Source organism: Cebus imitator, unplaced genomic scaffold (genome assembly GCF_001604975.1).
Source record: "Cebus imitator isolate Cc_AM_T3 unplaced genomic scaffold, Cebus_imitator-1.0 Scaffold25, whole genome shotgun sequence".
Lineage (NCBI taxonomy): Eukaryota > Metazoa > Chordata > Mammalia > Primates > Cebidae > Cebus > Cebus imitator.
In genome coordinates this window covers 10,346,218-10,359,576 of record NW_016107340.1, presented here as the reverse complement: position 1 = coordinate 10,359,576, position 13,359 = coordinate 10,346,218, and the positions used below count along the sequence as shown (strand labels likewise).

The 13,359-nt window shown below is 35.8% G+C and overlaps 1 pseudogene; it reads right to left on the bottom strand.

Annotated features, from left to right (window-relative positions):
- Positions 1-3,866: 3,866 nt before the first annotated feature.
- On the bottom strand, positions 3,867-4,317 carry LOC108300155 (annotated as a pseudogene).
- Between the last annotated feature and the right edge of the window lie 9,042 nt (positions 4,318-13,359).

Sequence of the window (13,359 nt, the reverse complement as noted above, 5' to 3'; positions counted from 1 at the left end):
TGAATAGAATATGACAGAATGGATGGATGATCACTTTTCAGATTAGATGATAAAAGACTGCAGCTTCCATCTTGAGTGTTCTGTGTTGTTCTCTCTTGGATCACAAGCCCTGAGGGAGAATAGCTGACATCTTGTAAGGTAGCCCTATGGAGAAATTCATGTGGCAAAAGACCAAGTCCTGCAACAACCATGTGAATGAGTTTGAAAACAGATCCTCTTTTTTCAACCTCAGTATGATGAGACCACAGCTCTGGCTGACAGCTGGACTGCAACCTCATGAGAGGCTTTGATCCAAGGACATGCAGCTAAGTCACACCTGGATTCCTGGTCCACAGAAACTGTGACATAATAAATATTCATTATTTTAAACTGCAAAGTTTGGAGGTAGTTTTTAAATAGCAGTAGGAAATTAATATAGTGTCCAGTGTTCAGAGTGGGTTAGTAGCAGAATACGCCATTGAAACATATATCAAAGCTTTGTCTAACTTTATTTTCTTCATCTCTATCCCAGTTTGCAAAGCCAATTTTCTCCATTCTTTCTACTAACAAACCTGAGTCACTAATTCTTTTTTTTTTTTTTTCAGTGGTTATGGTTGATTAATCATTTTTGCTGGGGTAACAAACATCCCCTAAGTCTCTGTGGCTTTCAACATCAGACATTTATTTTTGGCTTGTGGGTGTGTCAATTAATAATGGCCCTTGTGGACATTGTTTAAGTCTGTTCAGTTCCACTCTACATGTCTTCACATCCATAGTGAAGGGGCCCAGGCTAAAAGGGCTGCCCTTATCTGGAGTGCTGTTCTCGTAGGAGACACATGAGCATAAGAGCACAAACTGAAGAATCCAAATGCAATTAGTTTCTGCTCGGAAGTGGAATACATCACATTTATTTACATTCTGTTGGCCAAATCAAATCATTTAAGCAAGCTGATGATGTGACACGATGGTATATCCCACCTAGTGAGGCATGGGAAGTTACAAGGAAAAGGACAAAGGACATGCACTTTGGGGGTGGGGGAGCATGAATTTATAGTACATGAGAACAATGGTTGGGAAGAATAATATAACCTATCACATATGATAACAAGTGCTTATGAATCTAGACCATATCAATGGTTGAAGAATTAATGCTAAGACATTTTGGTTTTAACTTTCCTTTGAGACAATAAACCATGGTCAGTCATTCTGGATGTGGCTACTTTGCCAATTCCTGGTCCAAATGACAGTCTAGTATTTTCTACCTTTCTGCTCAACAGCTTCAGTGAGGATAGATCTTTTCACAATGTATCCAGTCTGGATACAAATATCAGTGTCACCCAGACTGGAGTGCAATGGCATGAACATGGCTCACTGTAGCCCCAACCTCCTAGAATCAAGTGACCCTCCCACCTCATCCTCCTGAGTTGCTGGGACCACAGCCACTACATCCAGCTTTTTTTTTTTTTTTTTTCCTTTTTTGAGGACACAGGGTCTTCTTGCTATGTTTCCCAGGCTGGTCTCAAATTCCTGGGCTCAAGTGATCCTCCCATCTCAGCCTTCCAAAGACCTGGGATTACAGGTGTGGGCCACCATGCCCAGCTGACATTTTAAAAATTAAAGCATGGGGTGTAATAAATTAGTTTCTTTGGGTACATTATGAAAACATCTATCTTCACTGAAACTGTTGAGCAGAAGGGTAGAAAATACTAGACTGTCATTTGGAACACGAATTGACAGAGGAGCCACATCCAGAATGTCTGACCGTGGTTTAGTGATGATATTTTTTGCTATAACTTTTAGATGTGGAATTGGTTTCTTTCAACACTGTGTCCATTTAAAAGGCACTGTTTTTACTTTGTTTTTAAAATGGGCATGAAGTCCCATAGGAAAACATGAGATTTCCTTATTCTATGATCCATGAAATAGTTACCATACCCTATCAACCCTGAATGGGCCAGGAACATTATTAGAATTTCTGAAAAGTTGTTAACACTATCCCTTGAAGGAAGAAATAAGAAAAATAGAAGATGCAAATCTTTTTTTTTTTTTTTCCACAACCAAGCGTTCCGGTAATGATTTTCCACTCTTTGCCTATCTTGATGCTTTAAATAGAGTCTTGTTTAAAAATATCTGGTGTAATAAAATAAGAAATAGGCAGCCAGCAAATTAGGAAGTAGGTAAAGCTGATTAAAATAATTCTGAAGACTATCGAAGGTACAGTCCTACTAGATTTTTTTTTTAAAGAAATGTCAGTATTTCAACCTTTTCTACACAATATTTTCGTAGCTAACTTTGAGCTTAACTTCAATGGCACCACTACACATTTAAACAAAACTGTCATGGTAATGATATGTGTTGATGTCTGGCAGTGCAGCTTAGGCTTCCTGTGTTTTTCTTTCTGACAGCCATCTACCAAAGTACAGTGGCCACAGAGGAGAAAACGAGGAACTTAACAACACAACGATGCATCTAGATGTTCGACACAAAGTCATCTTGCTGCAAGGGAGATAGTACTTAGGGATAAGGCATACATAGGGTGGACTTTCTCTCCCTTTGCCTTAGGCTGCCTAATGTTGAGAGAAAGCAACATTTTCAGGTTTGCATGAGCTTAATTTCAATGTCCAGGCCAAAGATTGGGCCATCTTTTTTTTTTTTTTTTTTTTTTTTTTTGCCTGGTAAGAGGAATAAGGAACTTCAGTTCTATAAGCAAGTCCTAGCCTCTAGTTCTCTCAGAACTAGTTAATCTGGGTAGAAAAATACTTAGATGTAGCTACCTGTTTGTGTTCAAGTTTATAAATTTACAATGTGATTTTAAAATCTCAACAGCAACATCCTAAAATGATATAATGAGAATATTATTCCCTGAAAATATGCTAATACAGGCTAATCACCCCTTCCATCTCTTTTCCAGGTCCTCCCCCACGTTAGTGGATCTCTAACTTTCCTTATGTTTTCATTTCCTCACACCTATTTTTACTTCATGTGTATATATATATATATATATATATATATATGTTTCTCACACTTAACCCGGCATAAAACTGAAAAGCACTGTTATTATTTGTTATGTTTATTTGATTCTATAATTTGTTATATTTATTTTTATTATTTGCCATTTTATATTTCAGGCTCTTTTAAAAATAAAGTTGCAATACAGATAATTATATTTTTCTCTTTCAATAGGCCTTTTCTTTCTTACTTATGCACCTCATTGTTTATTGTTGCAAGGGGTCCTAATTGGGAGATTTCAACATAAATAAAGGCTCTTCATTTCTGTTTCTATAATAAAACAACAAAGTGAGATGTGAACCTTGGGGTGTTGACACTGAGAGCCTCAAAGAATAAAAAATATAATTTAAAAATAGAAAAATTATTTTTAAATACATAAGTCCATCTATGGTTTTAGAAGTTCTCTCTCTCTCTCTCTCTCTCTCTCTCTCTCTCTCTATATATATATATATATATGTAAAGTATCTACTGGAGTACACAAACTTGAGGCCTAAATTTCCTTGGAAAACAAGTTGAATGACATACAGACTTCAAGCTCTATTATTTTATTTAATTTATTTTCTGAAATTTATTAAACTTGCTCTTCTTGGCAAGTCATAGAAACTTCAGTTACTCCTTCTCCAAGATTTGTCACAGGGGAATAATAAGGCTTCAGATCTCAAAAATAGACACCGATTAAATAAAACTGTACATTTTTAAAAGGTATCAAAACATACTGAGAATGTATATTTTAATATTTGTGATTGTGATTTCATTTATTTTTATTTTTATTTTTTTAAAGTTTTTAGTTTATTAAGCTTCTCGTGAAAAATCCACCATGGCCACAGAGAACATCATTGTGGCACCTTTACCCCTTCGGCTGTGATCCAATCTGCAGCTCACTTTCTGTCAGCGCCAACGTTGGCCTTTACGGTCCCCCCGACTTCCTTCATTCTGTTCTTGGGTTCCTTTCGTTGCTTTCTTGAGGTCTTTTTCTTCTCATGCAGGCCATGTCTTGCAAGTCTGTGTTTGGGTTCATTTTTCTTTGCATAATTCCAGGGAATCATAAATCATGCCAAAGCCAGTTGTCTTGCCACCACCTAAATGAGTTCTGAATCCAAATATGAAGATGACATCCGGAGTGGTCTTGTACATTTTGGCTAGTTTTTCCAGAATTTCTGTCTTAGGCACTGTTGCCTTGCCGGGGTGAAGGACATCAATGACCATTTCTTTCCTCTGAAGTAGTCGGTTGGTCATGAACTTTCTAGTGTGGATAGTTACTGTGTCGTTCATGATGGTGGCCTATCCTCAGACAGCCAGGGAGGAAAAGAGAGCCACTGTTTGCCTCTCAATCATGTCGTGATTTCATTTATTAATGGTTTGCTACACTTGAAGATACTTGCAAAAATATCCTGTTCTATTAAATTTATTTAAAATACAAATAAATTAATGAATAAACATAATTTTGTACTTCTTATCTAGGCATACTGTTCCTCAACATAGCAGTCACATCTTGGAGTCTGATGCATTGGGACTTTGTGAGTTATGAGACTACTTTACCATTCATATTTTTGTACTCAAAATCCACATTCATACGTGTTTGGATACTAATATTACATGCATAGTTTTTTTTTATATACACAAACTCATCATTTTAACCAAGGATATGAGTAATAACAACTAGATAGTCATCCAGGGAATGCCATTAAAATCTGGCATAACTAAGAGCAACATTTCATTCAAATTCTTTGGTGATTCAGAACACTTGATTAATGCTCTTTCCGTCCTCTCAGCAGTGTTTCCTGTTCTTTGCCACATGCACAGCCACAAGCAGAAGCACCAAAACTCTGAAGAAAAAAAGCCATTATTGAAGTAGGGCTGGAAACTAAGTCACTCTCTCAAGAATTCCAGCCACAAATCAAAAATTAGAGGGAGTCAGAGAAATGGAAATACCTGGCTCTCCATTAGAACTGTTTCCAAATATTTATTATGCATCTATTCATCACTGATTAAAAGAAACATTATTAATGTGTTTGCTTCAAAGCAATAAAAGTCAGCCACCATGAGCATGATAGAATTTATTTCTGTACAGTGCCACTAACAGCACTTGAGACTTGGTTCCATTTTTAGTAAAGGCTTTCTTGTCAATGACTAACTGAAGCAACAGAAGCCCAAATTAAATCATCATATTGACGGTCCTTGGCTGTGCTATTTGGCAACTCTGGTGAGTGGAATCTCCCAGCATACTAGGAAGCCACAGTGAAAACTAATGTTCACATCAGACTATGGCTGCTCAGATTGCATATGGTAAAGAGAGTTGTTAAGAGTGGAACCATATTTGAGGCCATATTTTAGGTAGCTGCTGCTACCCATCAGACACAATTTTATTTTTATGTAATATAACTTCATTTCCCCAACAATGGCTAAATAATGGGTGGCATCACCCAAAACGAGGACCTCTGTAAAAAGAAGTCAACTCTTGGGTGGAGATGATTGTCTTTATCATGTGCTTTAAAGTTAGAATAGAGGCTCTTACTCTCTAAATTCAGTCTTCATTGTCATGTGAAATCTGCGAGTAATAATTCCTTCCATTAGTGTACATCTTCAGATGGCTGTTTTTAATAAAAAAAAATTTAGAGAGGGATGCCCAAATTAAATACCCAACATCTTAGAGTATATGAGTTGTCAGATGTTTTATTCATTCATTAATTTTTTCATCCATTCACTCACCTCTTTTATGCTTACCACTGAAATGTATAGAGCACCATTTACGTGCCCTGCATGCTTCTATGTGGTAAAAATCTTGAGGAGTGTCCTTGAGTGGCCACCCCCAGTTAACAGCAGAATACCAAGCTGGCAGTAGTACCCAAAGCAGGGAAAAAGGTACAGAAAAAGGAAAAGATATTTACCAAATCTGACTCTCCTATCTCACAGCTTTGCCTAAAACTAGCAATGGTGGTGCCCACAGGTGTCCAACCTCAACCACAACTGGTGAAGTATGCAAAAGCTGTCTTGAAAAAGGGAAGTGGACTTCGGAAATGCAGGATTCCCTAGAGTCATTTTATTGGTTGAGAACAAATTTTCCTTAGCATTTAAAACATGTTATGTACTCAATGCTTTAGTGGCAGAATCCAGTTAGTTTCCCGGAGAAAATGGTCAACATATGAAGATGTATGTGTTCAGTAAGTCTAAATCTGAGAATTTCATCTTCTTGATTAAACCAACTCCTCTAATTTTGTAAGTGGTTGCAAACACAAGACCTGAAACCTCAAAATCACCTTGCCTATGCATTCCAATCTTATTCTCACGTCCCATATTGCATTATTGACCATGCTTTTTTGTTTTCAGTCTCCTTTTATAATCCTGTTGTTCTTCCCTATGTGCCATCTCATTCTAAGTTGGTATATTAACAACTTACCTCTCTGCTGTCAGTGTTTTTTGTTTTTTTTACCTTCTCAACCATTCTGAAAACTACCACTGTAATATCATTTTGATCATGTTGTTCATGCCTTTGGTGCAATGCAAAGGCTTCTAAAATTTAGCTTCAGGCCCTCGTTGTACTCAGTTACAATTTGTTCTGCCACAGACCTTTGACCCTGCTGAACTTCAGATAAGATCCTAACTCCTTCTCTTGGTATTAAGTTTGTCCTCAATCTATTTTTGCCATCTTTTTACGTGCAACCACTCATTTTAAGTCTTCTGTTTCAGTCAAAATGGTTTACTCACCACTTCTAAATCACTCTTCATTTTTCTCCTTCCATATGTGGCTCATAATGGCTTTATAAACTCATACACAGCTACAATGTGAGCTTTGTGTAGCTTCTGATCAATCTTAAAATGTCTCTAAGTCTGATTTTCTACTGTAAAATAAAGCTTTATCGTACCTAATTTCTCAACCATATAGGGTTTTTGTGAGGATCAAGTAAACCAGTATTTATTGACTTCATGTTATATGCCAAACACTTTGCTGGTTTTAATAACATGTCTCATTAAAACTTTCCAACAATTCTGTGACATAAGTAGGTCTTAGTTTCATTTTACAGATAAAGAAACTAAGGCAATAATTTGCATGTAAATACTTTGCTATTTGAAAAACAACTATAAAAATGTGTATATTTGTCTGTTTGTGCCTGCTACTAAATTTTCTAGTTTATACAATCTTAGTATTTTCTCCAACTACATTTTAAGTTCTTCTAAGGTGTAAACGATTTTATGAATTATAATATGTCCTCTTGTGGTAGTTGATAAAGGTATTAATTGCTTTGTAAATATTTCCAGATTTATTTTGATGTACAACTGATGTGATTGGCTGATGTTTTCACTTTTCCATGAAAGGAGCTTAAAATCTTTCCCCTGTACTTTTTACCTATTGGATAACAGCCATATACCTGAAAATAAAGAGAGATACCAAGGACATGAGATAAACCTCACTTATGTGGGCTTCCTCAGAGTGTGTATAAATTAGTATAAATACAGATTTGTCCTCTTTGCAAATATTTTTAAGTGTATGTAGCTAGGTCAATCGAAGTTGACCCAATAAAGGGGAAAATATCAAGGATAATTCAAAACCATTTACAGCATGTTTTTACAATGTCTGTTAGTGATGAGGCAACTGAGGATGCCATCAATTCACTGGTGATAAACACAATAGACATGATAATGACAGACTCTCATCAGGCACTGGCTTTGAGAACTTGGCTTTGATAATTTACAATAGAGAAAGCAAAACTAGTTTATACTTGAGCAGGGATGTGTTTATTCTACTTATCTGAAGTTAAAGCAAATCATCACAGTGGGTTGAATGACCTTAAATCTGCATATTTGAGCAGAACTTAATGGAACATTTGCTGATAGATGAATTCCAGAAAATAAACCAGCTCCCAAATTTGTGTTTATATGTGTGTGTGTGTGTAGATACATACGCACATCTATATCATATATTACATTGTTAAACAAATGTGTTTCTTTTATAGAAAATTGTAAATAATGGACTCTAAACAACTTCATAAATAAACAAAGATGCGGGGTCTGAAGGCTAGCTCATTCAACTGAATTTTTAAAACTCTACTTCAAGTTTACCTAACGATTAAACATTCTTAGTTGATGAAATGTGAATTTGATTTTTACCATTTGTTTTCTTTTTCTTGATTAGAAAGAACATGCTTATATGGTGATTTGATCAAAAGACGTAACTACTTTAGATTGAGGTCCTATAAGACCACTCTTTTCAATATGAGACAATGCCTGGCACAAATTACATTTCCCTTATTATATTGTGCTCAATTCCAAGTACCATTCTACATATTAATACCAGAAATGAGTGTGACATAGCACCTTTTTCTGGACAATATGCTTGGAATCAAGTATGATGCAAGGAAATTAATCCATCAACCTCTTAAGAGGGGATGATGGTTTAAGGAACCCCAGTCTGTCTTTTCAGTCCATCAAGGCCAGCGTTTTGACTTTATCCACTAGAGGGGGTAATGTTCTTCCATCCTAAAACACCATAGAATCATCCAAACAAGATTTAAATTCACACAGTGACCTTGTTTATTTTGAAACCAGGTGAATTAAATAATATAATGTAATGAATGTCAAAATCATCAATAAAAGTTGTTTCAAAAACATTAGTGACACAAAGATCAGAAGGATTTGTCATTCTTGTCGATCCTATAATTTGCCAAATCCACAGTTGTAAAGATGGATAAATTTGTTTTAGTTGTGAGAGAAGAATTTATATAAAGTAATGCTTTCTGTGACCCTTCCAAAAAGCACTATGCAATTTTTTATGTGACTGATTTCAATGTATAAGGGTTGATAATTGGATTGTTGTCTGTTTTGTTCAGCAAGGAAGCAAATAGTCTCTTTTTATTTTCTTAAGACATATTTAGGAAATATTCGGAGAATTAAATAGATTTATGGAAGTTTATAATAAATATCATAAATACGTAAATGAGATGCAATATAACATACTTGATTAGTAGTACAAGGATTGGGATATGTGAAGATCAATAACACATTGCAGAGTTGATTTATTACATATAAATATATAATTGTCACTGTTTATCATGGTAATGATTTTCCTTTTAATAAATTCCAAGTCAATAAGATAAGAATGTTTTTTCTTGAAACCTACTGATAAATAGTTTGAATTGCAGAATAGCCAATCCTATTTAGTTTTTAAAAGATAATCAAAATAATTGGTTAGAAATAACCAGTAGCCAAATTGATGAAATTTCTTAATTATAATTAACTGTGCTATTAGGTCAGTTGTTTAGTTATTTCGATGAATGAGAAGAAGCCTAATCAAAATGCAGAATAATTAGTTCCATTGAAAAGCGAGATAGAATTTGTGAAAAGCAAGTATGTTGCATCAACCATATTTTTCATGATTCTAATCATTTTCTCAAATAAAATATACTTCTAGTTCCTAAAGATTATTTCTGTTGAGTAAAAGCTGCAGTAATGGTTTCAAATGGGTATCAGACTCACCATACAACTTTTGAAATTATTGCTACCTAGAGGCCCCCCTGTAGGAATGCGGATTCCGCAGATCTGGAGGTGGGGGGATTGCAGCATGGAAGTTTTAAAAAATATTTGTATCGACTTTAGTCTGCAGCCCTGGTGGACCATCTCTGCATTGCATAAAAAGTTAATTGTACCTGACTAGGTTTTTCTTCTTGCTTTCCACCCCTAGAAGGCATACTATTAAAAAGTCTTTGGAGACAAAAGAAGAAAATCATGGTAAATTATTATGACTTTTTTCAGGAACACCCCCTATTGTATAAGTGAGAGTAAAGGCCTCAAAATACCTATGAATTCCATATTATGTTGCAAATAAACATGCTTTTGAAGTCCTGTATTGTTTCTTAGTAATTTGTGCTGCCTGGAGATCTTCCAAATACAGCAACAAAGGCTTGTAGAAAGGACTTTCAGCATGATGAAAAAATTTTTGCTATAGACAAGAACGAATATTTACAAAACAATAATTTCAAACAGATCCAAACCCTATAAATAACTATTGTTTTCTTGAATATTACCATAAAAATACAGTTATTTAAAAACTGAGCAACATATTTATGTACTATATACATTAAAATAAATTATAGTGAAGTGATGTCTCAAATGAAGGTTTTATAATAACTGGGAAGTTAAATTATATGCATCCTGAAAGAATGCATAGATGACATGCACACATTTCATGTCATCTGTCATCTATAATTTATTTTACTATAAATAGGATTTTCAATACATATTATAATCATTACTAATTTATAGTACATGATTTGCTTTAATCAATATAAGGACAAACAGTAAAAATAAAAAGAAATGCTTTTTTTTCTCCTAGAGAGTTTTTTCTACTCCATTTTTCAACACTTATCTGAAAACACAGAGACTACAAAGGGCAACAAGTTCCCAGGTCAGTAGAAGGAATTAATGTGCATTCAAATAATTTCAGTGTAATAGCACATCTGCCTATGTATAAGATATTGGAAGCTACGGGTGCACAGAAGAAAAGTGTCCAACTCTGCCTGTAAGAAGCCTCATGGTGAAAGTCATAGTTGTGTTCATGCTGGGAGTTGTGTGTGTGTATGTGTGTGTGCACACGTGCGTGGTCATGTTAAGGTGTGTGTGTGTGTGTGTGTGTGTATGTGTGTGTATTAATAGATGAAAGAACAGTCACTGAAGATTCAGAAACAGTCCAGGATTCATTAATTCATTCAATTTCATCAAAGTTTGTGGAATTTCACTCTGTAGAGACATGGCCTTTTCTGTTAAAAAGCAGGTAATTCCTAAGGAGATATGTCCAAAATTAGCCAGAACATCAATGTAGAGTACCATCAACATGGAGACTGAGAGTGAGATAGAGTGTTAGAGAGGGGAGATCTCTCCCAAGAGGTATGTGGCATTAAAGTCCTGGTAAGACTGTTTCTGGAGAAAGATATAGAATCAAAAGTTAGAGGAATTCAAGACCAGCCTGGCCATCATGGTGAAACCCCATCTTTGTAAAAAAAAAGTTAGAGGCAAGAAAGCATGGGAGAACACCGAGGAACAATTCTTTTCCCACTTTGGAGCGTGTCCCTTCAACCCAGTGCACATCTACTCTTGGAGCAATTTCTGAGCTCTTCCATTAAGGTTAATACCTGAACTTATACTAGACTTATAATTAGAAGCAGTTAAATCTTTAATTATATGCTATTTTGCATCGTTTTCTGATTCTTTATTACTTTTTCAAAAATTCTTAACCCTCTACATTATGAATTGTTTGAGGGCAGGCATTGATTTTATACACATATGATGTCTTTCACATTGCCTACTATGCTATGTGTACCGTGTGGATTTGGTAAGTATTTGTTTATTAACGAAGAATGTGACCAAATGTAGTAGTGGTAGCGTTGCCATATAAAATATAGAAAACTCAGCTAAATTTGAATTTCAGATAAATGAAATACATTTTTAGTATAAAAATACTGATGAGATATGCTTATACTAAAAAAATCATTCATTTTTAAAAGTCAGAAATTAACATTTAAATTGCACGTGTAAGTGTGTGTGACTCTTCTGTTTTGTTTTACTAAATCTGGCAGCCCTAGATGGTAGTATATCTTTTATGGCTTGTCAAAGTTTCCAATGTTCTGAATGTGAATTCCTAAACTTTCTTTCTTACTAATAAGAATAGAAGAAAAATGACATTTGTGAACCAAAGGCCCAGTGAGTGCAGATGAACAAATGAACAAACTGTGATGATTGGAAGGATGAATGTGAGAGGCTGCAGATAACACAGACTGGAGAAGAAAGTTGTCTGAGACATAGATAGGATGGTGAGACAGCAAATAAGAACTCTGGGAAGCTGAGTGGGGTGATCGCTTGCACCCAGAAGTTTGAGACTAGACTGGGCAACATGGTTAAACTGCATCTCTACAAGAAAAATACAAAAGATTAACCAGACGTGGTGGCACATGCCCGTAGTCCCTGCCACTTAAGAGGCTGAGGTAGGAGAATTATTTGAGCCCAGGGAGGTCGAGGCTGCAATGAGCCATGATCGTGCCACTGAACTCCAGCATGGGCAACAGAGTGAAACCCTATCTCAAAACAAACAAACAAATGAAAAACAAAAAGAGACAGGAGAGTCCAGTTTTTATGAAACAGTAAAAAGGGAATGAAAGACTTAAAAGAGAAAAAGAGTAAGAATGAAAAACTGATGAGAAGCGGAGTAGGGAAAAAAAGCAGGAGATGAAAAATAGAAATAGGTTGAGAAGGTGTGAAGAATAACAGACCCCTCCTTCCTCTCCTCCCCACCTGTGTGCCCAGAAGATTTATCTCTTGCTGCTGGTGGTGATGCCAATGTCACCAGTCACCCTGGGAGCACAGAGAAGGGTTCACCTGCTTTTCTTCTCAAGGTGCAGAGCTGGCCAACAATTACAGTGAAAGAAGCATCAGATCAACTGGAGTGAAGGAAGTAGATAGGGCTATAGAGAGAAAGCAGTGAGAGCATCCACCAATGTGCGCGTGCACACACACACACACACACACACACACACACACAAAATAGAAACAAACCAAGTATCTGATTACTGGGATGGGGTGACAAAGATAAGTTCTAGGGAAGAAACATGGGCTAGAATAAAAGTCTTTCAAACGTAGGTTTATATGATACACAATGACAAGAATAAAGTGTAAGGAAATTTTTAAAAAATGTATGACAAATAATTTGTATTTTATTGTATGGCGGCTCTTTCTGAATTGCTTCGAACAGCATTTTCTTCCTAAACTGCATAGGGAAGGATAGAGAATACTGAATCTCCTATCATTGACTTTATATGGACCGGGAGACTTCTTTTCTTCCTAAACTGCATAGGGAAGGATAGAGAATACTGAATCTCCTATCATTGGCTTTATATGGACTGGGAGACTTCTTTTTCTTCCTTTAGGAAGTGTTGAGGTGTTAGCCAACTAGGAAACAACCAAAGGTGAGTAACACTTTTAATTCACCTTCTTCAAAATTCGGTGACACTCCTAGGTCACTGCTTGATGGGCAGTTTTGTAAGCCAAGAGCTTGCTTCCTCATTCTAGTTTCCTGCCTAGTTCAGTGGATTATTGCTCATAACATACTGGAAAATGGGATGAAATAAAAAATAAGTTTGGATGATCCTGAAAATAAATCTTACTTATGACTCTGGCTCTTAACACAGATTTTGTATGCATGGGGGAGCAATAGGGGGTGGTTTGCTGAAGAATTTTCTTGTTTTGTTTCCAAAACTAATGAACAACAAAGAAAATCTGACCTGATTGCCCAAGTTTGTTTTCAATTCAACTTCAAAGAGGGAAAATCTTCTTTCCTAGGGAACTGTGGGAGGGCTGCTCAACTCTCCTCACTCAAAACCTGTAAAT